The following is a 26,444-nucleotide window of genomic DNA, read 5'->3' on the forward strand; positions in this document are numbered from 1 at the left end:
GGCCGTATGGCGTATGACAGTCGGGCTGACATCCCGCCACTGTCCGGGGGAAGGGGTGGGGATCTCCTGACACTTCGCTGGTCATCATGGCTCAGTTCGGAGCGGGACTTATCAATGAAGACAATTATACTCTAGTCAGTGAGACGCCAGGCCAAAGAATGTGGCACGATATCCCTCAGGAGGACACCCAATAGCTTTGTTAATCAGTGCCAAGCCAAATAACTGATTGCATATGGGCTAGAAGTGGACCAATGCGTTATTGACTTGCTTAATTTGTGAAGCTCTTTCTTTTAAATAAATCATCCATTTTTTCTGAAATTGTCTTCATTTGTATGTGTACATCACCTCTAGCGATTCTCGTTCCATTCGGATAATTCCTTTGTGCCGTGTCCTTTTTTTTGTTGTTGTCTTAAAGTGTATGATTTTCGGTATTATTCGGCAGTTAGTAAAAATCAGGCGCGAGGCAGCGGCTTGTTTCAGGCTTTCTCCTCACATTTTATCCTATTTGCGACTGAATATGAATGTAAGAGGCTTTTGTTTCATTTACTTTCTGATTAGGTTTTTGTTTGTCGACTTCTCACTTGTTTTGAGCGCTGATTACGTGAGTGGTTTGGATGTAGCTTGTAGCAATGAACATAACTCATTTCTCTGTATCCAACCTAACATACTGTATCATTCTTGTAATACCTTATCCCTTTAATGTATCTTATCTGGACCACGTAAGCACCACTACGCGTGGGACAGAAACAGGTGGAACGTTTCGCACGCCCTAGAGCAGCTGCCTGTCCCTCGAAGTGCAGATTTCACGTTTGCTGATCGCAATGAGCAGCACAGCAAGACTTTCAGGGGCATCCTGCGGGCACCTCGAACAATGGGCGGCGGAACAGTCGACTCGTGTCCTTTACAGTAGAACAGGAAGCCAGTGGGGGAAGGGATGAGAATTCTGCTTGCTATCAAATTTTCAGTGGTGTCCGCAGCTGTCCACTCGTTGTTATCCCAGTGTGTGGTCCAGTAGTTAAACATATGGTCTGCGAATTTTCCAATATCTGCCCTTTCCGTGGGAACACTCTGGATAGCTCTACAAAATCTCCATAATTTCCGACAAACAAGTCCGGCTATGAGAACGAGGCTACACTCGGTTCTCATTTCCATAAATAGGAATCTCATTGGACACATATTTCACGTGATGGTGGGAGCTAATAAACGAACTTCCAGATGGCCAGGCCCTTTCTGAGTCTGGCTAGATGGATTCTGCCGGCTGACTTTCCTAGGTCTGGTGGAAAGCTATGAACATTTAGAGAGGCATTCTCGTTCTGAGTCTGATTCCGATTCTTAAGCTCAATGTGTTTCGCATCCCGCGCTTGTACACGTTTTTCTTGACTCTGGCCTTCTGTCAAGTTTTGGAAGCTCAACTTTAAATTTACAGGGTGACAATTATTGAACTATGTGAAATAAAATCGTCATACCTTCTGAATGGTTTGCGTTAGGGCATTCAAATTGCACGATTGGCCGTGGAGTATAATGGGAATTAGTATGTGCTGTATTGTTTGGTTTAGTGACGAAGCCCACTTTCATTTGGAAAGGTTTGTCAATAAGCAAAATTGGCGTATCTGTGGAAATGAGAATCCGCATTTCACGATCGAGAAGTCTCTTCACCCTCAACGGAGATTGTGTGGTGTGCAATGTCCAGTCACGGAATGATTGGTGCGATATTTCTTGATGGCACAGTAGCATCCGAACGGTATGTGAAGATTTTGGAAAGAGATTTCACCCCCATTATCCAACGTGTCCCTTAGTTCGACAAGACGGAGCTCTACACCATCGTCGAAGGAGGGTGTTTGATGAGCTGGAGGAGCACATTGGGGACCGCATTCTGGTACTAGGGTCCCCAGAGGCCATTGGCTTGGGCCTCGATTGGCCGCCATATTCTCCGGATCTGTACACGTGCGACTCCTTTTTGTGGGGCTGTATTAAGACAAGGTGTACAGCAATAACCCCAAAACCATTGCTGAACTCAAAACAGCCATTCAGGAGGTCATCGACAGCATCGATGTTCCGACACTTCAGCGGGGCATGCAGAATTTCGCTATTCGTCTGCGCCACATCATCGCTAGTGATGGCAGGCATACCGAACATATCTTAACCTAAATCCGAATATCTGTGGTGACGTTCACATGTTGAATAAAGTGTGTGCACATAGTAGTTTGTAACTAATTTACGTTATTTTTCATATAGTTCAATAATTGTCACCCTGTTCTAGCATCTGCGATTATTAATCGTAAAGATAATAAGATCCACCATTCGCAATCACACCACACCACCTCAGGCCAGCAACAAAATGGTTCAAATGGCTCTGAGCACTATGGGACTCAACTGCCGTGGTCATTAGCCCCCTAGAACTTAGAACTACTTAAACCTAACTAACCTAAGGACATCACACACACCCATGCCCGAGGCAGGATTCGAACCTGCGACCGTAGCAGCACCGCGGCTCCGGACTGGAGCGCCTAGAACCGCACGGGCACCGCGGCCGGCAGGCCAGCAACAGCTGGCAGGCACTGCAGCATAGCACACGGTGACCCTTCTGCAGTCACCTCAACCGCACCCAGGATAAGGACATATCTGCAGTGCGCACTCCCAACTTCGGCAATCGTGAAATAACATAATCTAATATAAACCCAACAAACGCATGTAGTAATATACGACATAAAAATCTTAATTCTATATTTGTTATATTGTAAATGTAGGAATTACTGCTTTGTATAAATGTGTTATGTTAGTTTATTATCTTCAATACTACCTAAGTAACAAAAAAAAACTTTGTATACATCGTACTTAGAATACTTCTATCACCCAAGTCAATGTTTAGTAAACAGTAGCTTAGTTAGAACCTCAAAACTTTCGTAAAATATAACTCTGTCCATAGATAAATTGCTTGAATGTAAAAAAATGAAAAATAAACTGTCAGTCGACAACATGGCGGATAACGCAGTGCGCCTGTGTAAAATACGTGACAAAAAGAGTTTGTGCTGTTACAAAAAAGAAGAAACGCCAAGAAAAAACAAGGAGAGGAGAATATAAGTAAAATGAACAACTGATAGCGCGTAACTTTAAACTCGCGAAATTGAAGTAAATGATTGCAATCGATGCTTTTGCACAGGCCAGCTTCAGCATCCAAACTGCTGTCGACATTGTACCACTGTAGGAACTGAAGATACATGTAATTTGCCAGCTGAAGATGGGTGCAAAACCCGAAATGCATGTTAGCATAAATAAAACGCATTAAAATAAAAGTGGCTGGTCGCTGTATTTTTATAATAAAATATCATAATCCGTAGGTAGCGGTCATCCACTGCAGTAGTAGACCTTGGGCGGCCTGAGCGAGGCATGTCATCAACAGTTCCTGTGTCTCTATATGTCCATGTCTGAACAACATCACTTTGGTTCACTCCGAAACGCCTGGACAGTTTCCTTGTTGGGAGCCCTTCCTGGCACAAAGTAACAATGCGGACGCGATCGAACCGCGGTATTGACCGTCTAGGCGTGGTTGAACTATGGACAACACGAGCCGCGTACCTCCTTCCTGGGGGAATGACTGGAACTGATCAACTGTCGGGTCCCCTCCGTCTAATAGGCGTAGCTCATGCACGGTTGTTTACATCTTTGGGCGGATTTAGTGACATCTCTGAACAGTATCCACAGTCAACGTCTATCTTCAGGAGTTCTGGGAACTGGGGTGACGCAAAACTTTTTTTGATGTGTGTACGATTTTACTTCACCTATGGTGAAAGGTTCAAATGGCTCTGAGCACTATGGGACTTAACTTCTGAGGTCATCAGTCCCCTAGAACTCAGAACTACTTAAACCTAACTAACCTAAGGACATCACACACATCACCGGCCGCTGTGGTCTCGCGGTTAAGGCGCTCAGTCCGGAACCGCGCGACTGCTACGGTCGCAGGTTCGAATCCTGCCTCGGGCATGGATGTGTGTGATGTCCTTAGGTTAGTTAGGTTTAAGTAGTTCTAAGTTCTAGGGGACTGATGACCACAGAAGTTAAGTCCCATAGTGCTCAGAGCCATTTGAACCATTTTGAACATCACACACATCCATGCCCGAGGCAGGATTCGAACCTGCGACGGTTGCGGTCATGCGGTTCCGGACTGTAGCGCCTAGAACCGCTCGGCCTCTCTGGCCGGCTCGGGTGATAGGGAGCACCTGATGAGCAAACGACCGTTTTCACAGCACACCCGTTTTCTGATACAAGGTATAAAACACAAAGTAAAAAGGCGCTATTTACTGTCCTCTAAATACCGTTTGACTTCATCTAGAACGAATTTCCGGTCTGCAGTGGAGTGTGTGCTGATTTAAACGTTCCTGGCAGATCAAAACTGTGTGCCGGGCCGGGACTCTGACCTGGAACCTCTTACTTTCACGGCCAACTGCTCTGTTAATTGAGCTATCCGAGCCCGACTCGCAACCCGATTGCACAGTTTTACTTCGACCAGTACCTCATCTCCTTCCTTCTCAAGTTCACAGGAGTTCTGCTGCGTAAATTGCGGGACAAGCGGGACGATACTGCGGCGAGACCATCACCTGGAGCTGCAGAACTTGTTGTGGGAATAGACTCACAGTTACGTACCCTTTATTCGCAGATAACAGAGCATTTTTCTTTATTTCCAGTTTTCCTGTTACACTTACGTGAAGTGAATGTATCGGCGCTGCAATATGTACGGAGTAAGGAGGGAGCGAAAAGTTCCCATACTGGTTAGGAGAGGTGGTTGGCCATGTGGCGCTTTCAGAGCCTGTGGGATGAGGTGCGGCGGCAGGAATCGCTCGTGACGTCAGCAAAGAGATACATGATGAAAGTATATTTATTCTGGTGCGAAACAAGTAATTGTTGTTAATAAATATTTGCTAACAAAAGTTGCCTTTTGGAGGAGACTACGGATCATAAATACTATCTTTCAGTAATTTTACAATGCCAGGAAACGTTGATATTAATAAATAAACGAATAACATTGGCATAACCGAAGATATACGATATTATACGAACTATACCGTTTTACGATAAAGTTACAGACGGAGCGCCATACTCGGCAGCCGTCGATGGGATGCCTGTCGATCTAGTCATGCGGGAGACCGTGCTCTCGTACCGTTAATAGTTAGCTTTATAATCAGCGTGACCAAGTTCATTCTACGGTGTTTCTTAAATAAACGCACCATAATGGCATCCCGGGTAGAAATTATTTGCACAAGAAACTTCTTCCAACTTCATTATGTCCAACATGTCCGCCTGATTAGCTGAGTGGCAACGTGTTTGCGTATCATGCAGCGGACCCGGGTTCTATTCCCGGCCGGGCTGGAAATTTTCTCTGCCCGTGGACTGAGTGTTGTGTTGTCCTCATCAGCATCACCGACCCGCAAGTCGCCCAATGTGGCGTCACCTGAAATAAGACTTGCAACCAGGCGGCCGAACTTCCCCCGATGGGGACTCCCAGCCATCAATGCCTCACGATCATTTGATGTAAAACATGGACAGTAGCAATGTACTTTCATAATTAGACGGCAGTGCTACGGCTCTACAAGAAGACATAAAACTACGAGAGCATCTCCACGTAACAGGTAGGAAGAATAGCTACGCAGCTGCTCACTAAGTCAATTCAAGGACGGGCTGGCTAAGTATCGTGAAACTCGGGTGGGAAAGCGTGCTCAATTATACTGCGCGCCCCTTACACCACCATCTACGGTCTCACCGGCTGAACTGAGACATTTCTGGAGGTTTAGTACGAGTGGCGGAGGTTCTTGCACAGTGCAGCAGGCAGTGGGAATATGCGCTCTCTGGACGTGGCCGGCTGAAGCCCTCACGACAAGAGCACCCGCTTTGGGGCGTCAAGCCGAGAGGTGCACCAGATGTGTCCAAGGGCAAGACTTGTGTGCAGGATGTTTAGCGAAAACAGACTAAGTCGAAGACATACAATAATACAAGCAGACACATTCCAGTAATGATGGATCTGCATAAGAACCGTCTACAAGATATTTGCTGATTTTTGTGATGACGATCCGCCACCAACTTCAGTATCAAATCAAGCCTCTTGACAAGCGGCCAGACACACAGATTTGACGCACTCCTTGCGTAGCTGATCTAGGAGATGTGTGATTTTCAACACATGGGGAAAAAACTTGGCGTAGTGCCTGATTTTACCGAGGAACTACTGCAACTGTTGAAGGTTAGCAGGGGTGGGCATATTAGTGATCACATCGACATGGCCACATGGTGGGAGTGATATCCTTGCCACTAAAAATACGGCCCAAGTATTTGGCACTGTGGGCGAAGAAACTGCGCTTTTCCAACTGGCAAGTGAAGCAGTATTCCTGGAGTCGTTTTCATGCATCGACCCCGTAACGACAATATCATCCAAATAATTATCACAGTACGGAATACGTTGAATCTGTATTATAATTACTTTTGGAACAAGGCGGGTGCACTAGCACTCTCAAGCCATAAGCGATCGTACCTGTACTAGTATAAGCCAAATGAAGTACTTAAGACTGGTGGCTGATGCGATTCATCGTCGACCAACGGTTATAGATCTGCTTCGTTTAAATCTATCATTGAAAAATAGTGGCTCTTGGCGAGTTTAACTAAGAAGTCCTCAGTGTGAGGGATGGGACAGAGATCAGCGCTGGACTGGGCATTTATAGTGGACTCAAAATCAGGACAAAAGCGTAAAGACCTGTAGTGTTTGTTAATGACAACCGCATGTGTCGTCGATTGGCTGACTGAAATCGGAGAAATGATGACTTGGACCTGAACCCATGCATTTTCCGCTTGAGTGTTCTCTCTAACGAGCGAGCTCTTCAGAATTTTTGCACCAATCAAGGCTTCGTGGAAACATCGACAACAAAATTACGTGCACATTCGAGAGTTGGTTCATATATCTCCTTGTATGAATTAAACAGAATATCGAAATCAGAAGAAGGCTCCATTTTGGACACTAGGCTGGCATTGTCCACTACTGTGAAACCAAAATTGGTAAAGGCTAAGGTGAAACTGTTAGCAGCGGTATGGGAGCGCACCACTAAGAAGGTTAGCACACGTTCAACGTGTCTGAACTTAGGCTACAGTTCTCCAAGGGGAGGAGTTATCTTACAGCAGTAAGACACAGTCTGGTACTGGGCTTTTTGCAGTGAAGAAGAGCTGAGCTGGTGATACGTATCCTATTTATTAATGGAATGGAAGTGCCTGAAACCATCTGAAAAGTCCTGAACTAAACGGAATGTGGCAGGTCCAAAGTATACTTCTGCAGCAGCAGAGATGCCACGTTCTCTCCAGCCGTGATAGTGTGGACCGATGTGCTGACGACATGATGTGGCTGAGCGTGCAGCCGGAAGACCACTTGTTGACTGCTGTGACGTGGTTCCACTTGCCACAGGCTCAATAGTCCACAGCATGATGCGGGCAGCTGTGTCTCGAATGCCAACGCCCACAGCCAGTACAGGACTGGAGTTTCTTCAGCTTCCAGCTTACATCAAGCATGTCACAACGCTGAGGACGGAGGGCGTTACTGATCAGCCCATTTACCATTACAAAAAAAAGCAGACAGCGGAATTAGCCATGTACTTAAGTTTCTCACAAGTCGCCTGTGATATGGACGTACATAAACTTGGGTGAGACTTAGAGACAGAAAAAGAAGATAAAGAGTAAGTCATCAGTTAACTGCTCCTCACGAAAGCAACGATCTGCTTTTGCCTTTTGTATTCTGTTGTTGAAAGCATGCTTCGATAAGGAAGCAGTCCGCAGCTCGTGGTCGTGCGGTAGCATTCTCGCTTCCCGCGCCCAGGTTCGATTCCCGGCGGGGCCAGGGATTTTCTCTGCCTCGTGATGACTGGGTGTTGTGTGCTGTCCTTAGGTTAGTTAGGTTTAAGTAGTTCTAAGTTCTAGGGGACTGATGACCATATATGTTAAGTCCCATAGTGCTCAGTGTCATTTTATAAGGAAACAATCAAGAAAATTTAGCAATTGTAACCACTTCACCAAGACCAGGATCAGGATGACCAAAGCTTTCACCATGGCCTCCCTGTTGGCGGTAGGACATAGAATTGCATCCTGGCCGGCCGCGGTGGTCTAGCGGTTCTAGGCGCTTAGTCCGGAACCGCGCGACTGCTACGGTCGCAGGTTCGAATCCTGCCTCGGGCATGGATGTGTGTGATGTCCTTAGGTTAGTTAGGTTTAAGTAGTTCTAAGTTCTAGGGGACTGATGACCACAGATGTTAAGTCCCATAGTGCTCAGAGCCATTTGAACCATTTTTTGAACCAATTGCATCCTGAGTTAATGATTCCATATACGAAACTTACAGCTGTCACATATGGAACTGCATTTATGTGCGAGACCCTGAAAATCTAGCAACAACTAGGTACACCTGATGACTAGTATTTGGTTAGCACAGCACACAGTTCACTGAAAGACAAACCACTAGGTTTCGAGAGTGGTCATCACTTTTGAACCACTTTGTATAAATGACTGCTATAAGACGAGAGTAAAGCATTTGCTGCTTACCAGAAATGCTATAAGTAAGAAAAACAGTTCAAAATGTTAGAGCTATACGTTCCAGCTCTCTGAGGCCTTGTCAGAGCCAGCGAATGGCAGTAAGGGACAGTTGTCAGCACTGACTCACTTTATAGCTGCTGTTGAGGCAAGAGTTGCAGCAAAGCAGCCAGCTATTCTTGCCGTTGCTGCCTTTGTTCATGGCTCTGTTGCTATTGCAGTAATAAGTGTTTCTGTTGTCGCTGCTGTTCCAGAAACTTTGGATACTGCTTGTAAAAATGTCACCAAAGACACAGTAAGGTAAGACTTCATCACCACTTTTCTGTCTGCTCCCACAACAGATCCATAATCCATAGACAAATGATCATGTATGGGGCATTGAATAAATACCATGAAAGGCAATGTGCAAAGCAGGGTTGTTATCCAAACAGCATCAAATCATGACTAGTAGTAACTCATGTGATGTACTATATGAGATTGCACTAGGGGCTGCCTATGTGTCCCCATACTCACAAGTTTAGACCAATACACTGATATGCCATTGCCATAGCCTTGGCACCAGACATCCATCCCAAGGTGCAACACCTATGAGCTGTGGTCGATATGTGCTACTGGTGGGGATACTAAATTCAGGCTAAAAATATTGTATAGACCCTGATAGGGATTCCATTGCCCCCTGGAGCTTCGTTCAGTTTTAGGGATCTCACTGGTTCAAAAGGATGATAAAAGCTTCCAATTTATATAATTATTAGAACAATTAATTTTAATGAAACTTCCTGGCAGATTAAAACTGTGTGCCCGACCGAGACTCGAACTCGGGACCTTTGCCTTTCACGGGCAAGTGCTCTACCATCTGAGCAACCGAAGCACAACTCATGCCCGGTCCTCACAGCATTACTTCTGCCAGTATCTCGTCTCCTACCTTCCAAACTTTACAGAAGCTCTCCTACAGAACTTGCAGAACTAGCACTCCTGAAAGAAAGGATACTGCGGAGACATGGCTTAGCCACAGCCTGGGGGATGTTTCCCGAATGAGATTTTCACTCTGCAGCGGAGTGTGCACTGATATGAAACTTCCTGGTAGATTAAAACTGTGTGTCCGACCAAGACTACAGAACTTGCAGAACTAGCATTCCTGAAAGAAAGGATACTGCGGAGACATGGCTTAGCCACAGCCTGGGGGATGTTTCCAGAATGAGTTTTTCACTCTGCAGCGGAGTGTGCACTGATATGAAACTTCCTGGCAGATTAAAACTGTGTGCCCGACCGAGACCCCCAGGCTGTGGCTAAGCCATGTCTCTGCAGTATCCTTTCTTTCAGGAGTGCTAGTTCTGCAGGTTCTGTAGGAGAGCTTCTGTAAAGTTTGGAAAGTAGGAGACGAGATGCTGGCAGAAGTAATGCTGTGAGGACCGGGCGTGAGTCTTGCTTCGGTAGCTCAGATGGTAGAGCACTTGCCCGTGAAAGGCAAAGGTCCCGAGTTCGAGTCTCGGTCGGGCACACAGTTTTAATCTGCCAGGAAGTTTCATATCAGTGCACACTCCGCTGCAGAATGAAAATCTCATTCAATTAATTTTAATAATTAACTTAATCACCACACTATTACACTGTGTAGCAGGCAAGGTGGTGCCTGGGATGGATATACATCTCTCACGATCCTAGGGTTTCTTACTTCTGCAACGGCCAATGAGTAACCTTTCTCTCAGCCTGAGGCTGCAAATCCACCGAGTGAGGTGGCACAGTAGTTAGCACATTAGACCCACATTCGGGAGGATGATGATTCAATTCCATGTCCACTCATCCTGATTTAGATTTTCCATGTTTTCCCTAAATCACACCAAGCAAATGCCAGGACGGTTCATTTGAAAAGGCACAGCCAACTTCCTTCACTGTCCTATGAGACCAAAGACCTCACTGTCTGGTGTCCTCTACCAAAAACAGCAACATCAACAACTGTAACTGCACATTGTTGTCACAGTGACATTTCCATTATAACTTCTGTTAAAGCAACATCATGGCAAAATACAAATATTGCAGTTTCTGTTTAACAATGTGCTTGATTTACACATCTGTCACCAGCACAGTTCACTCACATTCAGCAATGCAGCTTGTAACATTGAAAATGCAGAAAAAAGACCTTCTGCAACATCCAAAATTTTTGCCGTTTAATATTCGTTGATAACTTGTACTGTACTTCTGATTCTGAATCTGTAAGCTTTATTACAAAAAGTATATTTAATATATAATTCATGTAATAGTGTATTTATTTCTGGCTGTATATAATTTCTTGTAATTATAATGAAAATATTGTAAATGCTGGGTTATAGCCAAGGGAACTTGATTTCAGTTGATCGACAGCAATGACGAAATGGTAATAGCTGTGCCATTGTTTATCTTTGCATATGGAGAATCCCTGTTGCATTGTGAGAAAAGAGGTGAGAGCAGCTTGAGTGATGAAAGAGCATGGAAGTGTTTGATGGGTGTTCTCACATATGCTGGCTGTAGCTATGATTGCACCAGTGTAGGCTCACTTAATTTGTTAACCCGTAAGTATTGAGAGTACGGTAGGAGTGGACAAGCAGAGGAAGCTGCAGTTCTAACTACTGCTGTCCCATAATTATCAGTGGCTCTGGAGATGACTAGGGGTTCTCATGCAGCAGCAGCAGCACCAGTGGCAGCTCAGCATTGTCATTGGCTACATTCTTCATCGTCTGCATAGCTACAATATCATAAGACTGTTAAATGAAAATTTATAAACTTAGGTTTCTTTCACAAACTATGAGTATCTTGAATAATAACGTGTAATAGTTAAAACTTGTAGGGCACATGTCTTATCATTGTCCTCAGACATTATTACCAGGCAGGGTCCCTTTCCTTTCCATGTAATCACCGAATGTCATAAGAATATGAAAATTGATTAGCTATTTACTGCCAGTTTTGTATGTTTTCTAATGACAAGTTTCAGTCTATATTTTCTGCCTCAGTAACTGTTTATTCTCGTATTGCATAGCAGAGGCATAAACAATTCGAAATTTTAAGTATTAACTTCATTCACTTAAAGAGATGTAAAACTTCTTTGGCAAAACTAATAACTAAAGATATAGCACAAATTAATAGTGCACAATTTCATTTATTCTGTATTTAGCTTAGTGAGTGACTCTGCTGCCTTGGTATGTATCTTGTTGTTGTTATTTTAAAATTAAAATCAGTTGCTCATTTGCTCACTTCAATCTTTCAATAATCAGAAGTAAATGCTTGCATTTTTCTAAATTTTGGATTATGTTACACTGAGATTACTGAAAGTTAAGCCAGTCATTTATTTAACTAGGAATTCCATTTAACTTAAATTTCAAAATTTAATATTTCAGAATAAGTAACAGCGAACTCAGTGCCTTCTGATTTATTTATTTTCTCATGAACTGTTGTGCTGTGGAAAAGCTTGGCAACCTTCTGTTGCCATTCCAGTGATTATTTACTTAAATTTCTTTGCCATTACCCTTCTTAAGATTCTGGAGATTCATTGCTTTAGCAGACTGGCGACCGTTCAATTATTCCCTTTAAAGTTAATCAGTGTTTTCTTTGTATTAACAGTAAATTTGAAGGTAAATATTATGAGGTGTAACCCTCCAGCTTCCTCCCCTGTGCACTCATGAGCAATTTCACTATATTCCACGCATTTCAAAGTTATCATCAGTATTTAGCTTAAGTTTAGAACAGGTTCTTTCTTCAGGAAGATCTGTTGTACACTTTCCTCCAACTAGCCAGTGTTGTTTTCCTTCAGTAATGATAGCCTTACTCTTTGTAAAATATCATTAGGCATATTTGACCATGGTCAGTTATATTGCAATTCAGTAAGCCGATTAGGAAGGAGGAGGTTGCAAGCTATGGCTGCTACTTTGCCACAATACTGCTGTATGACAATGGTGATATTCAGAGGCTAAAGGTTTTGCCATGGTTTGACAGACTTTTGGTGTAATATCCTAGTCTTTGTATGTCACACACTTAAGCCAACAATCCATTACATAGGCAAAGCTAAATGCAGCAACTTAGCTGATGTTTCCATTACACTGGTACTTTTGTTGATAACTATATGACACATACCTTATGGTGTATCATTCATGTAATTTTTCTTCTGTGTTACTGAAGACACAGAGATAAAAGAAATTATTCAGATAGTGAAGGAGACGAAGACTTAATAATCATAGGGGACTGGAATTCAATAGTAGGAGAAGGAAGAGTAGGAAAAGTAGTAGGTGATTATGGAATGGAGGTAAGGAATGAAAGAGGAAGCCACCTTGTAGAATTTTGCACAGAGCATAGCTTAATCATAGCTAACACTTGGTTTAAGAATCATGAAAGCAGGCTGTATGTGTGGAAGAGGCCTGGAGACACTGGAAGATTTAAGATAGATTAAATAATGGTAAGACAGAGATTTAGGAACCAGGTTTTAAATTGTAAGACATTTCCAGGGGCAGATAAGGACTCTGACCACAATCCATTGGTTATGAAATGTAGCTTAAAACTGAAGAAACTGCAATGAGGTAGGAATTGGGACATGGATAAACTGAAAGAACCAGAGGTTGTAGAGAGTTTTAGAGAGAGCATTAGGGAACAATTGAAAAAAACAGGGGGAAGAAATACAGTAGAAGAAGAATGGGTAGCTTTGAGAGATGAAATAGTGAAGGCAGCAGAGGATCAAGTAGGTAAAAAGACAAGAGCTAGTAGAAATTCTTGGGTAACAGAAGAGATATTGAACTTAATTAATGCAAGGAGAAAATATAAAAATGCAGTAAATGAAGCAGGCTAAAAGGAATACAAACGTCCCAAAAATGACATCAACAGGAAGTGCAAAATGACTAAGCAAAGATGGCTAGAGGACAAATGTAAGGATGTAGAGGCATATCTCACTATGGGTAAGATAGATACTGCCTACAGGAAAATTAAAGAGACCTTTGGAGAAAAGAGAACCACATGTATGAATACCAAGAGCTCAGATGGAAAACAATATCTAAGCAAAGAAGGGAAAGTTGAAAGGTAGAAGGAGTATATAGAGGGTCTGTACAAGGGTGATGTACTCAAGGGCAATATTATGACAATAGAAGAGGACATAGGTGAAGATGAAATGGGAGATATGATACTGCATGAAGAATTTGACAGAGCACTGAAAGACCTAAGTTGAAACAAGGCTCCAGGAGTAGACAACATTCCATTAGAACTACTGATAGCCTTGGCAGAGTCAGCCCTGATAAAACTCTACCATCTGGTGTGCAAGATGTATGAGACAGGCAAAATACTCTCAAAATTCCAATCACAAAGAAAGCAGGTGTTGGCAGGTGTAAAAATTACAGACCTATCAGTTTAATAAGTCACTGCAAACTACTGACACGGATTCTTTACAGATGAACTGGTAGGAGCTGGTCTTGGGGAAGATCAGTTTTGATTCCATAAAAATGTTGGAACACATGAGGCAATACTGACCCTATGGTGTATCTTAGAAGATCGTTTAAGGAAAGACAAACATACATTTATAGCTTTTGTAGGCTTAGAGAAAGCTTTTGGCGATGTTGACTCGAATACTCTCTTTCAAATTATGAAGGTGGCAGGGGTCAATTACAGGAAGCAAAAGGCTATTTACAATTTGTACAGAATCCAGATGGCAGTTTTAAGAGTCGAGGGGCATGAAAGGGAAGCAGTGGTTGGGAAGGGAGTGAGACAGGGTTGTAGCATTTTCCTCATGTTATTCAGTTTATGTATTGGGCAAGCAGTAAAGGAAACAAAAGAAAAATTTGAAGTAGGAATTAAAATCCATGGAGAAGAAATTAAAACTTTGAGGTTCGCTGATGACATTGTAATTCTGTCAGAGACAGCAAAGGACTTGGAAGAGCAGCTGAACGGAATGGACAGTGTGTTCAAAGGAGGATATAAGATGAACATCAAAATAAGCAAAACAAGGATAATGGAATGTACTCTAATTAAATCAGGTGATGCTGAGGGAATTAGATTAGGAAATGAGACACTTAAAGTAGTAGATGAGTTTTGTTATTTACGGAGCAAAATAACTGATGATGGTTGAAGTAGAGAGCTTATAAAATGTAGACTGGCAATGGCAAGGAAAACATTTCTGAAGAAGAGAAATTTGATAACATTGAGTATAGATTTAAGTGTCAGAAAGACTTTTCTAAAAGTATTTGTATGGAGAGTAGCCATGTATGGATATGAAACATGGATGATAAATACTTTAGACAAGAAGAGAACAGAAGCTTTCGAAATGCAGTGCTACAGAAGAATGCTGAAGATTAGATGGGTAGATCACGTAACTAACGAGGACGTACTGAGTAGAATTGGGGAGAAGAGGAATTTGTGGCCCAACTTGACTAGAAGAAGAGATCGGTTGGTAGGACATGTTCTGAGGCATCAAGGGATCACCAAGTTAGTATTGGAGGGCAGCAGAGAGGGTAAAAATCATAGAGGGACACCAAGAGATGAATACACTAAGCAGATTCAGAAGGACGAAGTGTGCAGTAGTTACTTGGAGATGAAGAAGCTTGCACATGATAGAGTATCATGGAGAGCTGCATCTCTGAACTGAAGACCACAACAACAACAACAACATCACTGAAGAAGTTGTAGAACATGTATAATACAGGAAAGTTTTGTAATGTGCAGGTTGCATAAGCAGGGTACGTTAGGGACACACGTCACCAAAGTCATCTCGAGTTGCACCAGGCCACTGATCCGCACAGAATTATTATTATTATTACTTGCAGTTCACAGCACACCAAGGCACTGTGGTGCACAGTTTTGGTAGCACTGCTGTAACTAATAGAACAATAATGGAAACACAGGCATCTACTCTCTCCCACATCGAAGCTATACTCGATAAACTATCAGCTTCCCTGCAGCTTCAGTTCATTTCTCGATGCCGGAAAGCCTTGTCTGCTAACTACAAAAGTGGCTGCAGTGCAGTTTTGATATGGCTGAATGAACATACACTTCAGCTTGTAAATACAGCCTGTAGCCTTATAGATCTTTACATTTACCACATCAATATGTGCAACATGCCACATGTAATGTATTACTGGAGGAGCTCTCTGTCTGCATCTCTCATGAAGTACTTAAGTGCCAACTTACTTGTTGGTCAGGTTTGCTTATCCTAAAGTGTTAGCAACTACTCATATCATAAATCATTTATAATTTGCATGTTTAGATGTGGCACTGGCTCCAATATCCCACAATATTTCTAGATTTGCATCTTTTGACCCAGAGTTTTGCCACCATGTTTCCTTATCGTCAGCTGTTATATTTGCTTATCGCCATTGTCCTTGTAATTTTGGATCTTCTGCCCCAGTAGCTGAGTGGTCAGCTTGGCGTCAAATCGAAACACATGCACCTGGCAAACGGTCTACCCGACGGGAGGCCCTAGTCGTGCGACATTTTTTTATTTATTTTGGATCACCACCATAGCAAGACAGTATCAGTAGACTGAATCAGCTGAGGTGTACAATATACCACAGCAAAATCTAGGAAATATTAAAAGGATTGTATAGGTGTGGCAGTCTCAAGTGCAGACAGCTTATCAGAAACAATGTGAATTATGTACAAAATATTAATTCAGAAAAAATGATTTTGGGACTTTCTGTTTAATTTATTCCTGATATGTAGAGTAACATAGGATACTGATTTAGGCTTTGGCCTGGTGCTTATCAGGGAAAGGATTATAATGAAGTTCAAACAATGAAGATAATTCTGGATTAATATAAAATTTAAGTAATTTTAACACCATTAAGTCATTAATTGCACGTCAGTTTGCATAGGTAATTTCTTTTACACAACATGTCCTAGGTTACAAAAAGATATTAAATATAATGCCTAGGGTGAAAAGAAAAAAAGAACTGATTTTATATTATGGGAAATAGCATGCTGTCTTAAGGGAAATGATTATAAAATCAAAAAATCTCTATGTAATGTCTAAATTAATATTATTTTCAGGTAATAAAATTATATCTATATGGGTTTAAGTCAAAAGAGAACTGCAAAGTCAGATAAGGAATGTAAGGATTTTCTTATTAAAGAAAAAGTCCAAACAACCAACTATAGGAGTCAGGTAGCCAACATAGCTCATAATCACTTCCTTGAAGCTCAGATGATGGGATTGAGTAGGTCAAGGGTTAAAGAAATAGAATATATGCAAGAAGCAGTGTCACGTATATACAATTAAGTAATTAGTACAAAAACATGCTCTGCCAAAGAAATTAAAAATGTCACTAGGTCAAAAACATTCACAGAGTCGATAGCATCTTGACCAACGTACTAAAATCCTGTTCTTCAAACATATATATCCAAAGTATTTAGTCACATATGCAATATACTACTAGCACACAGCACACTTCCAGAAAGACTGAAGTGTGCTATTGTCAGATCCCTTACACGAAAGGTGCTACTAACCAATCTCATAACTGACCTCCACAGAGGTACTAAAAAGACTATGTATGCAAGATACTCTCTCAAAATTAGATGCATAGTTAGTCTCAATTTGAATTTTAAAAGATGTCCAAAACAATGGCACGAGGGAAAGTAGGAAGAGAGGGCACTTTCCCCCTTCTGGACTTTGGGATACAGATTTCTTATTCATTTCAGAATTATCAGGCATGTCTAAAAATGATTGTCTATTATGCTATTAATAGTAAAATTAGCAATTTCAGGTGCAATGGGAACCACTGTGACTTTAATAAGCACCACACAACTTCTTTTTGTTGACTTGTCAGGCTATTAAAGGCAAATCATATCATTTCTTTGGCAAAGTGGCAGTTTTACCAATATTTCAATTGCTTTGAATGTAAAATTTTATGGAATATTGCCAACAAAGAATCCAATCTTTATTCTGTCACTTCCTCATACAGCCTTTCTTTGAACTGCACCATTCCAACATCAAGCTGAAAGAAAAACTGTATGCAGTATTCCAAAAGGACACATCTCTTTCCTCCCACTGCACAAATTAATCACAACAGTAGTTTATTGTTCATCTATAGACAGAGAAGATCCATCAATATTTCTGAGATTATGTAGTATGCAGCGGAGAGGTTTTAGAAGACACTGGAAAACATGGTCATGCTGTATTGCAGGAGTATTCAACTATACTTCATCTGTGGGCTAAAATGTACGTCACAAAGAAGAAACACTATTTTCTGTATTAGAAGATTGGGGAAAGAAAGAAATTGTGAAATCTTAATGTTGGAAGATATTGTCTCCAGAAGTTGCAACCTTCTCAAACCATAAAGGACGTAATGCAGTATAACATGCAGAAATAGTCACGAGTTCTGCAAGCTGGTTGGTTTGGTTACATGAGGATGCATCAGACTAGAGACTTGGGACTTTCTGTTTAATTTAGGTTTGCAATAGAGCTTCTGTAAAGTTTGGAAGGTAGGAGATGAGATACTGGCAGAAGTAAAGCTGTGAGGACCGGGCGTGAGTCGTGCTTCGGTAGTTCAGATGGTAGAGCACTTGCCCGCGAAAGGCAAAGGTCCCGAGTTCGAGTCTCAGTCGGGCACACAGTTTTAATTTGCCAGGAAGTTTCATATCAGTGCACACTCCGCTGCAGAGTGAAAATCTCATTCTAGAGAGAAGAGGATCATCTTAGTTCAGTCCTAGGCTATCAAGAACATTTCTACTGACCAGTCTGGGGGTAGTTTTTGAGGGTTTCTTACACTCTTATTTCCTGGTACATATTTCACCCAAACAACCCAAAATGTAGCTTTCAAAACATTTTTGATAGACTCTTATTATGTCATATGACATTACAAAAGATGTAAAATAAATGAATCCATTAACATGGAAAGTATAATGAATGAAAAGAAAGTATTACAGATGACATCAAAGTTAATCAAGCACTGAATAAATTTTGAAGCATATTAATCATTGGCTTTTTTAGTTGATTATTTTTGTTGACATCCAATAGGATTTCTTCAAAGGTTCTGACCTTTTTTTATCAGACTTTTAACTAATGTTACTGGAATGTGTAAGTAACTTTAATGAACATTTTATAGCTTTACTTCTTTCCTCATTGGACACACAGCATTTAATCATATGAGGGTGTAACTATAGTTCATTAAATGAAAGAGTTGGTATCCATGCCATCATTTTCATGTGTTGTATGTTTTGTAGTTATAGCCAACAAAAACAAAGAAAAGTGTTCAATATACATACAATTAAATGTCTATAGTGCAGGAAAGTGTGTATCATGTGATTCAGACTTGAATTTAAGTCAGATAAGTGATAAGAATCTTAACAAATAAAAGACAGTACATCCTGTGAAGCATCAACACCATTTCACAAGGTAACAGAAGAAATAACTATCACAAAACAGTGCTACCTCAAAAAAAAAAGTTCTACTAAAGATTCAATGTACATAACATGTAAAGCAGCATACCACTACAGGTTCATGATGTGGAGCTTAAACAAAAATATAAGGATTTTCTCTTAATGTGATGACAAAGATGAAATGAAATGAAATGTCGTGTGACTAGGGTGTCCCATCTAGTAGACCGTTCGCCGGGTGCATGTCTTTCAATTTGACACCATTTCAGCGATTTGCACGTCAATGGGGATGAAATGATGATGGCCAGGACAACACAACACCCAGTCCCCGAGCGGAGAAAATCTCCGACCCAGCTGAGAATCAAACCCGGGCCCTTAGGATTGACATTCTGTCATGCTGACCACTCAGCTACTGGGGGCAGACATGACAAAGATTAAGCCCTAAGACTTTACAACACAGATGATAAATCTCAAATTATATCAGGGTTAGTTCAGGAGACAGATGCTTTAAGGTACAGATATAGATTTTTATTGCATCAGAAGCAACAAAAAATAGCTGAAGTACAAGATGAGTGCCTCAGTCCGCAAAAAACATTAGTTAATCAGTGTAAACAAATCACAGAAATAGATGTGAAAAAACATGGCAAATGGCAGAAGTAAAATAATGGCATCGGCAGACAGCTGTGGTCATGGACTAGTGGAAATACTGAATTAGTCAACAAAGCTAAAAATATCAAGTATTACTACATCAAATGCCCCATTATCAGCAGTAGGGAAGCTAGTACAATCTGTCAAGTGTACTAGTCCTAACCAAAATGATTTTGTTGTATTACTAGGAGGGTCAAATGATGTATATAAAAATGAAAATCAAAAGGCCATACAAAATCTAAAAAGATGCTTTATCCACCTTACAACTTCACAGCTGGGGTAGTATGCAATATACTACATAGGTATGATTTATCACAATGGTCTCATGTGAATAACAATATTGCAGAGGCAAATAAATGTTTCTTAGGTATTTCTTAGCACTTCAGAATTGTGCTCAATATAGACAATAACTAATTGGTTGAAGATTTTATACTGTGCATGGGCTACAGTTTGGGGAAAAAGATAATTACCAAACAAATAGTCCATATTGTGTCAGAAAGGAGAACAAATACTGTGATAAAAAACTGGCTCTTCATCAGCATTACCCTTTATTGGTACACAGCAAAAATTAACAGACACGAAATCAAAACTAAAAAATAATTCTTCACTCAAGAAAATAAAAGAACTAGAATACGATACAGAAGACACAAACCAACCAAACACTTCCAAAAAAGAGAGCCTGACATTATAAATATCAAATAATCTTCTGCAGGATAGAAAGTCAAAATCACCACCTAATGATGGAACAGCAGAAGAGGTGGAAGACAGTGGTTCCAGTGCAGAGAAGAAAGATTACAGCCTCACCAGAAGTGAAGTGCTCAGTGCCAAAAGAGACACCAATGGTTCATCTACAGAAGAGGAAGACAGAAACTCCAACTGACTTAAGTGTTTTTTTCCTGATGGGAGCCAGAAAAAGCAGAAACATTCAAGTAAAGGAGTAGCAAATATCTCACTTACTCTTCTAATAATTACACATCAAAACACACAGTTTGTTAAAAATAAAGCCTGAAACTTAAAAACAGCTCTAGAAAGCAGTGGTGTTCTCTGTGTACTTGAACACTGGCTCAAAGACAATGAAATAATTTGCGTAGACCTAGACAATTATAAGTTAATATCATATTTCTGTAGAGAGAATTTAAAGATTTGTGGTAACTGCATTTTTGTTAGAGAATGCATCACCTGTCTTGTAATCACAGTTCCAATAGAAAAGTATGCAACTGAAAAACGTTTTGAGTGTTACTGTATAAAAATTGAAGTGCAAAACGAAAGCTTTGCAACAACATTTGTGTGGTGCCCGTACACAGAATCACATGAATGGTGGAACTGTGGTCACAGCCAACACAAGCAAACAGTGCCTGGCATTTGTGAGCCCAAGCATGCAGATTTATCATTACACCAAATTTTGGCAACAGTGCGAGGTGCACCATCCCATACGAGATAAAGCAGGTAGTCAGTACGAGTTAGACAACACAGCATGACACATGCCTCCAACCTTTCTCACCTCAGACCACACGGGTCAACTTCATATGATTTCTCACAAAAGTGCACATGAAGGTTTGCACATTCATTCATTTTGTGATGTCTTTCATCCATCCAGGAAAGACATGATGCTCTGTGGGTCATGTCAAAAACTGACCGATTGGAGACACAACCTTTGTTTCGTGTGGATCACAAGGTCACACAATGCACTTAGCACTGAAGTATGTGCTCTCCATGATTGGTGACAGCTGTACCACCAGTGCAATGCATCGGTGCAGACATTAAAGATAAGACTTTGTTTGTAACATCTAGTGAGGTATGGCAAAATAAATGCATGTCACTGACAAAACAACTCTCATCAATTACTGTCATATTCCTATCACTAAGCCTCTTCCTTAACATAGTGTGTGAGTGCAGCAGTAAAGCATATTCCCTGCACATCTAGGATTGTAAACAGTGATAATACTTGTCTATACTTCACTGGTGACCCCAACATTATCTGAGGCTAACACATGGTGATGAACGTTCATTGGCACAAACAACATGGAACCACGAGTGGACTGGTGATTACACCCCAGCGTCTAAACAATGCTTCATAGAGACAAACTATCAACTTTTTTTGGGAGAATGTACATATATTTCTTTTCTTGTGTGTGTATGCTTCACTCGCGAACCTTCTGGTGTTTTGTGTGTGTGTGTGTTTGTGTTTGTGTGTGCGTGTGTGATTTCTTCTTGTTTCTGTTGTGTATTAGTTCCATTTTGTGCTTTCCCCTTGTAAGAGGACTTGACTCTAAGCCAAGATGGTGAATTTAAAAAAACTGCAAAAGACTGTAGAAGACCTGCTCCTGCACATCTAGAGGCTGGAGAGCAAGCTACAAGATTGTTTTGCACAATGGATGCATGACACACAGGCAACATTGCCTAGCATCATTGCTGTGGCAGCTTATGACACTACTCCCCCACCTCCACAGTGGCACATGCTTCCCCCAGCCTCCACCATGGACCCCGACCTGCTCCAACTAATTCACAACTTGGCTGCACAGGGGACAGCTCTCACCACACAGGTCTACCATTTGATGCATTCACAGGCAGGGGACAGCAGGCACCATAACAGCAGCTGGTCCATCAACCACTGAACTGGCTCATGCAACCAGTAATGCAGCTCCAGCCATGATACTCCACTAACAACAAAGCAGCTGCCGAGTGTCTTCTGCTAGTACCCCACATGCTTTTGGCAAAAAAGTGACAAAGTGTCTCCTCCTTGCATGCACCCAAACACCAGCTGCTGCCAGGCCTAGACACACACAGCTACAGTTCAGTAAACAAGTGGCTCCTCATAGCAGAATTGGTGGGTGGCATGAGGTACTTCATTGCCATGGGTTCCAATATTCCTGCATTTTAGGTTAAAAGAGCAAAGGGGGGGGGGGGCTGAGGCACTCTCTCTGTCATTGCAGCAAACAATTTGGCAAATAAAACGTGTGGCACACACAACTACAATTTAGATCTCAGACTATGCCACACATTCTCATAGAAATTTACTGCAGCTGATGTCAGCGAGCCTGGGGGCAGACTTCCTCGGCCACTACAGGCTGCTAGCCGATATTGCAAATGGCCAGCTCATTGATGCAACAACAAATTTAAAGGCACTGAGACAGTGCTGTCAGGCTGCATTCTACAGTGTCAAATCTGTACAGTGCCCTAGAGTTTATGCTGACATTTTGGAAAAACCGAAGGACACCATCAAGCATGCAATAGTGTACCACATGATAACTACACCTGGCCCATCCACATCATCACACCCACATCGACTCATGTCCAGTAGACTCATGGTATCAAAGATCAAGTTTGAGGCCATGTCATGGCGAGGCTTCATGCCCTTAATTCATGAATGGTGCCAGATCGATATCCAGTACTAGACCTTCAAAATTTTAGCCCCATATTAGCAGGGTGTGTCATATTTAGTAAGATCAGTTGCGGAAAGGTGCACACACAAATTTCAGTGGCGCCCAACAACATTCAGAAAACAACTATCGTCACGTCCTTTGGGCTTTTCAAAAGTCTGTTTATGACGTTAGGTCTCCAGAATGCTGTCCAGACCTGGCAGCAATTCCTGGATGGCGTCTTGCAAGGCTTTCCATGTTGTTTTGTGTACTTCAACGAGGTTCTGGTGTTCTTGAAGTTATCCGAGCTCCACTGCTGCCACTGGAATCATTATCAACCCAGTGAAGTGCGCTTTTGGTGTCACAGAAATCAATTTCCTTGGCCACTTAATCATGACCACAGGATTGACGCCACTACCAGAGAAAGTGCAAGTGATTCTGAACAAGCTGCATCTGGAGACACACAAAGAATTACACTATTACCCAATGGTGCCACTGTGCAAGAACCTATGACAAAGGCACTACACGGTCCCATCTCAAAAGGAAAGACTCCCATGAGCCCAAGCCAAGTGGTATCCACTATCTATGGTGGACTGGTTCACTATCTGGCTGAAGGCAACATCCATTGTGGACGTCACCGCCAAGACCATCGTCACTGCCTTTGTCAAAACCTGGGTGGCATGCTTTGGACGTCCCAGTCACATGACAACAGACCATGGCTGCTAGTTTGACTGCTCATTGTTCACACACGTTCTCAGACTGTGTGGTGTTTGATTACACAGAACCACAAGCTACCACCTGGCGTTGAACAACATGACTGAACAGCTCCATAGGATTCTGAAAGCTGCCCATACATGCCACGGCACCACCTGGAAAGAAGCACTCGCACTGGTGCTGCGAGGCCTGCAAGTAATGCTGAAGGAGGAGATTGACATAGCACCTGCAGACCTCATTTACATTTACTGACAATCTCTCACAATCTAAGGTGATTCTGTAGATGAAGTACCACACCCACATGATGCTGCAGCCCGCACCCTGGCAGAACGTCTGCTTACTCATGTGGCTGGGCTCTGAGTGCACGCATTGATGTAGCACAACACCAGGGAAATACTTGTGCACACTAACCTGAAGTGCTGTGTGTATGTCATATTGCATGTTGACACAGTACAATCACCTCTCTGGCCCTGCTTCGGACCACACCACGTGATCGCCCTTGCAGAAAAAATGCAGGACACTGAGTGCAGAGGGGAGTATCTACAGGCTCAACTGACTGCATCAAGCCAGCTTATGTCTTGCCTGCTCCAGCAACCACCCACTTCTTTGACCCGGTGGAAGATCTGACTACAGACACATTCCCTCCCCCAGTGGTCGGACAGACCCCACACTCTTAGCTGCCAGTGATGCAAAGCTGCAGCGAGCTGTCATTGGCCTCCTTGAGCCTCTCACCACATCGCCCAGGCAGCCAGTGCTGCCACCCAGACCATGCTCACTACAGGCATCCCACTCACCACAGCCTCCACACTACATCATGCACACCCAATGCCACAATCACTTGAAATGGTCGTGCTGCATCATCAAAACACCATGCTGTGCAACACAGCTAGCATGCACCCTAGCAGCCACACATCATTAGAATGTGGCACCCCCAGCCAGCATCTGCTGTAAAGACCCTGTCTCCAGCTAGCCACACCTATAGCCAGTACCTCCATTTGAGCTCTGGACACCATCTCCCTTGTCAATGGCTGCTTGTCTGTCACAGCTCCAGGGCCCGCATTTGAGCCACAGCAACACCATACTCATGCAAGTTTTTACTTACCATGCAATCTCTAGTGTTGAGGCCAGATAAAGTACCGCACTGTGCTTCTACAACTGAGTCCATTGATGAACTTGTGGAACAGTGCAACTCATGAACTTTGGATTTGTCATTGTGAATGTCATTCTGAACAATCCAAATAATGAATTTCATTCTACTATAGTATATTAACTGTAGCTCTAGTGAATGCTCTGTGGCATTATTAAGCTATCAGTGCATCAGCCTTAGAGGCATCTTCCCAAGTGATGGGGCAGCAACGTGCCTATGCCACAAAATGCTACAGACAGTTCATAGCCGGCAACACTGCTGTCACTAGCTGACCATGCGAGGACATGCCCACTGCATGCTTGCCAGCTCCATGCACTAATGCCACAGGCTGCCACCCTTTCACCGCAGACCAACTCACCACCATCACTCTCACATTGATGTCACCACATAGTTCATGAACTCTAAACACAGAAGCACCACAGACTGATTGCCATGCTTCCTCAGAGCTATGGAGCTCCACTCCCAAAAGAGGGAGCTGTGTGGCAGCTGTACTGCAGAAATTCATGAACAGTGGAACTGTGGTCACAGCCGACACAAGCAAACAGTGCCCGGCATTCACCAGCCCAAGCATGATGATTTACCATTACACCAAATTTTGGCAGTGATGCAATGCACATCAGCCCACATGAGACAAAGCAGGCAGTCAGTGTGAGCTGGACAATGCAACATGACACACACTTCCAATCCTGCTCGACATGGACCACGAGGATCGAGTTAACGTGAGTCCCCACTAACTCATCTGAAGTTTTGCTGATTCGTTCATTCTACAATTTCTTTCATTCATCTGTGAAAGACATGATGCTCCAGGGTTCATGCCAGAAACTGACCATTCAGAGACATGAAACCTTGTTTCACACAGTTCACACTGGCACACAATGTGCTTATCACCAAAGTGTGTACCCTCCATGATCAATTATCACGCTGTGCAACCAGCACAACATCCCAGTATGGAGATTAAAGATAAGAGATTATTTGTAACATCCTGCAAGGTATGGCAGAATAAATGTATGTCACTGACAAAACAACTCTCATCAGTTCCCATCACATTCCTGTCAAAAAGCATTTTCCTTGGACATAGTGCATGGGTGCAACAGCAAAGCTGGTTCAGCATATGTCTATTACTGTCAGTAGTGATAAGACACATCCATACTTCATTTGTATACAGATTTTGCACTGATGATTTCAGTGTGCTCTTAAAAAAAACTTGGTAGGCTTTGTGATATTCGCTATTTTTGACTTCATTAAAATAGCAAATACGAGTAGTTAATACATTCAGCCAGAAGGCAAACACTTGTTTGTAAATAATGATTAATGCATAATGAGGCGTCGCATGGCGCGGTGGAATTTTCTAAATAATGTAATTCGTCGTCTTTGGGCGGCAATATAAACAGAAATACGGATAGATATGCGATCCTTCACTATTTTGTTCGCTGGAGAACAAATGAAGCCTTGAGCGCTAAAAAAAAAAAATTGTACTGTTTTTCTCAAGTAAGACGGACGCAGATTTGTGGCAGTCTGATCTAATTTTTTACTAAATGTGTAAAAACGTGTGATGTCTCAGTTTGAGTGAAGTGTAAAGAACTGTTATAACTTACCGTGACGACGCACGAGCGACTCAAAGAAGACAATGGCTATATAAAAGAGCGCTCAATGGACATGATACGGACATAAAAATCTACCGTCATTGTTGTATTAAGCTTAAGGTACGATATATGTT

General features: G+C 42.3%; 1 long non-coding RNA gene across 1 annotated transcript in view; it reads right to left on the reverse strand.

The window, feature by feature from the left end:
• LOC126412768 (uncharacterized) overlaps positions 1 to 26,444 on the reverse strand; it is a 464,306-nt gene that overhangs the window by 353,774 nt on the left and 84,088 nt on the right. The gene's annotated exons all lie outside the window — the stretch shown is intronic.

This window comes from Schistocerca serialis, chromosome 7, assembly GCF_023864345.2.
Source record: "Schistocerca serialis cubense isolate TAMUIC-IGC-003099 chromosome 7, iqSchSeri2.2, whole genome shotgun sequence".
Taxonomy (NCBI): Eukaryota; Metazoa; Arthropoda; class Insecta; order Orthoptera; family Acrididae; genus Schistocerca; species Schistocerca serialis.